We start from the raw sequence: 3654 nt of genomic DNA, 5'->3' as shown, positions 1-3654 counted from the left end.
GTACTAGTTAAAATCGAACATGGTTTGTACTTCTCACATAAATCTTTACTCTTGTAAATTCAAAGCTATGTTTGATCCCAGAGGACATGAGATGATGATTATAATGTATGACACCCTACTGAAGCAACAAACAACTCCTGACTTATTACTACAAAGAAAATAGTTCTTCCCAAGCCTCCATTTTAACAATGTATAAATCTGAGTGAATAGATGTACTCTAGAGCTATGCTGGAACCACTAGCAGAATAAAAAATAGAGTCCATGGAAAATCTGGCAACAGCGGATGTACTGTACTGATAACATTAGACTAGAACTAAGAGCCTCAGAGATCTTGGTGGTTAAGATCATCAAGTGGGATAAACCCATTAAGAGTAGCAAATATTGTGATAACATCATAGGCTCAAAGGAAAATAAACACCAGCAAACTATTGAATGAATTAAAACCCAAAACAGAGAAAAATCTCTTAAAGAACACAAAATGGCATGGTTTGTCAGAAGTAGCTGGTTCTGATAATCATGAAGTATTAGTGGGAATCCGAATGATTTTCTTCATCACGCAGAAGCATGCAAAAGACCCAATATAACACAAAGAGCAACAAGGTTGTGACCAACACAAGGAGTGCATGTACGGCCAGTCATAAAGCGGTGCAAATGTAATACAGGAGATGCCATCATCCATCAGAAGTAGTTGGTTACACTAATCATGAAATATCAGTGGGAATCCGAACGATTTTCTTCATCACCCGGAATCATGCAGTTCAACCCAACAGAATACAATGAGCAATAAGGTTCATAACCAATGAAGGAATGCATGTACAGTCAGTCTAAAGCAGTAAAAATGTGCAAATGTACTTTAGGAGATGGCATGACTGGTCGATTTTGTTCATCACCCAGGTAATGCACATCTCATCAGCCAGCAGAACACAAAAAAGAGGATACAAAAAGTCCTGCTAAGAGGTTTGCAAAAAATCAAAGGAAAGTATTTGCTCAATAATAAAGGAGTACATATGTAGTCCAAGAGATGGCATGATCTGTCAGAAGTATCTGGTTGTAATAATCATGAAAATCAATGGGAATCCGAACGATTTTCTTCATCACCCAGATCATGCACATCTCAGACAGCAGAACATCACAAGTAACATATGTAAAATAATGATTCTGAGCATGAGCAAACAAAATTCTTCACAGTACTATAAAGCATGAAGTGCGACTGGTTTCTAAAATCCATGGGAATCATCATAAACATTTTTGTATTGCATACCAAATGATTTACCACCAGGAGAGTTTATATGACAAAAGCTGAAGGCGTACCTATTAGAGTACCAGTAAATCAGACTGAACTTTCATAGAATGATTAGTATAACTAGACCCATTTTAGTTTAGCATTACATAGAAGACTAGTCTTAACAGACTGGTAGCAGTCGCACAAGCAACTATTGAGCACTAAAGAAACAGGACAGGGAAACAGCATACCCTGATGGTGCCCAGGCTGTAGCCTCAGAACCCTGCAAAACCACAAGCGACGTCAACATCAAACACACATATAAGACGCACGCCGAGATCTAGAAGGCCATGCGCGTGCCTGAAGGTACAACACCACCATGAAACGCCGGGACGATAGAGGAGCAATGGAAGGGAGGGAGAGGGGAAGGGGCGGAGTACCTGCGGCGGGGCTGACACGGCCGAGCGCGACAACCCGCTGGCTGGTGATCCAGAATTGGTCGTGCGGGAGCAGGCTGCACCCTTCCCCGCCGAGGCCCTGCACGCGCGCAAAAACAATGAACACCCGTCAGCCTCCGCCACCATACCGCCGCATGCAGATTTGAGGGGCATGAGGCACCGCTCACCTTGAAGAAGGGCGCGGTGTAGAGGAGCGCCGCCGCGAGCACCACTGCCACGGCCAGTAGTGGCAACACCCGGCCAGTCCCAGCCGCCATCGCTCGTCGACTCCCTCTCCTCCTCTGTGTCTGCGTGCAGCGGTGAGAGTCCAGTCCCCATCCGGGCAGGGCTGGCGACGGGAAGCTGTGGCGACGTTGATCTGGATCGAATCGAGATCTAAGGGAGGGAGAGGGTGGCGGCTATGGGTGTGCGGAATCCGGTAGAGTGAGTGGAAGGGGAGGCGGAGGAGGTGGGGATCCGACTCATGGAGAAGAGTGAGCGGAGGGGGACGGCGATGTTGGGCGGAATCGATGGGGGCGGCGGCGCACGGAGGAGGGCGCGGCTAGGGTTTGGACGAGTGGAGAGGGAGCTGCGCTGATTCGGCAGGGGGGTGAGAGGGATGAGGGGTAGAGGGGGTGGGGGAAGAGGAATGCCGTCGGATCTGGGCCTATCCAACGGTGGTCGGGCATGATCCGCGTGAGCTGCTCATGGACCAATCAGAATGCAATAAAGGCCTTGATGACTTTATTACCATATAAATAGGTCGTAATTGATTAAAAATAAGTTTTTTTGCAGGAGAAAAGCATTTTTCATTGTTGAGGTATAAAAAATAGTTTTGGTGCTCACAAACCTACCAACTCTATGTATTAGACCAAATTTTATGTATAATTGACCAAATGATTTTATGTAAAATGCTTTTGATCCACGAAAAAATCATTTTCCATTTTTTGAGTGCCCAAAATGAGCTTTTTGTGAAGAACCTACCAAATATTTTTTGCAAAATTGTACCAAATCAATTTTCTAAAATACTAGGTCATATTTAATGTACAATTAATCAAATGGTTGGGTGTCAAAAGTTTTGATCCACCTCTCGTGAAAAAGACAAATTCTCGCCGATTCAGCTAGAAGCGGATCAAATTTGAACTGTGTCTACCTCATAGTTTGCTCTTTATTTTTTCCAAAAATCATTTCTAGGTACATAAGTATCTATTTCATCAGAGAAACACCAAAAAAATTACAAGATTCATCCACTAGGTAGGAACGGTCATTACCGGCGTTTTGACCGCATTTAGAAACGGGCATAAAAAATTAAAAAAAACAAAAATTTGGAAAACCTCTGCATTGTGTCATTATATGTGACCAAGTTTCCAAGAAAAATAATAAACTTATAGGTAATTATTTTAAAAAAGTGTTCTCAGAAATGTGCTATCATGTGTGGAGATTCGTGGCTTTCAAGCCAAATGATCAATCTTATGGCGACATTCATGGCATAGTTTGTTCAAATGACCTCATATCGTGCACAAGGGTGCATCTTGGAATGACAAACAATGTTGCCTAAGGAACTTTTCATTTTCTTTCGACGAAACATTCATTTTCCATTTTTTCGACTGCACAAAATGAGTTTTTTTGTGAAGGACCTACCATATATTTGTTTCAAAATTGGACCTAATCAATTGTATAAAATACTAGGCCATATATAATGCACAATTGACAAAATGGTTGGGTGTCAAAAGTTTTGATCCACCTCTGGTGAAAAAGACAAATTCCCACTGATTCAGTTGGAAGCGGGTCAAATTTGAACAGCAGGTGCCTTGTAGTTTGCTCTTTATTTTTTCCAAAAATAATTTCTAGGTAAATAAGTATCTATTTAATCAGAGAAACACCAAAAAAATCCAAGATTCAACCACTAGCTAGGAACGGTCAAGCCCGTCGTTTTGACCGCATTTTAAAACAAGCATAAAAATTTCAAAAAAAATCAAAAAAATTGAAAGCCTT

The 3654-nt window shown here is 42.1% G+C and overlaps 1 non-coding gene and 3 pseudogenes across 1 annotated transcript; all 4 read right to left on the bottom strand.

Annotated features, from left to right (window-relative positions):
• Nucleotides 1–318: 318 nt before the first annotated feature.
• Nucleotides 319–401, bottom strand: LOC123095245 (small nucleolar RNA SNORD24). The gene has a single exon (XR_006446144.1). It is a non-coding gene; the product is annotated as a small nucleolar RNA SNORD24 (small nucleolar RNA).
• Nucleotides 402–486: 85 nt separating this feature from the next.
• Nucleotides 487–562, bottom strand: LOC123095299 (uncharacterized; annotated as a pseudogene).
• Nucleotides 563–673: 111 nt separating this feature from the next.
• Nucleotides 674–749, bottom strand: LOC123095298 (uncharacterized; annotated as a pseudogene).
• A 280-nt stretch (nucleotides 750–1029) lies between these two features.
• LOC123095297 (uncharacterized) lies at nucleotides 1030–1104 on the bottom strand (annotated as a pseudogene).
• Between the last annotated feature and the right edge of the window lie 2550 nt (nucleotides 1105–3654).

The sequence above is a fragment of the Triticum aestivum genome, chromosome 4B (genome assembly GCF_018294505.1).
Source record: "Triticum aestivum cultivar Chinese Spring chromosome 4B, IWGSC CS RefSeq v2.1, whole genome shotgun sequence".
In the NCBI taxonomy this organism is placed as follows: Eukaryota; Viridiplantae; Streptophyta; class Magnoliopsida; order Poales; family Poaceae; genus Triticum; species Triticum aestivum.
The sequence above is the reverse complement of the archived record's forward strand: the minus strand, read 5'-3'. Positions and strand labels throughout refer to the sequence as shown.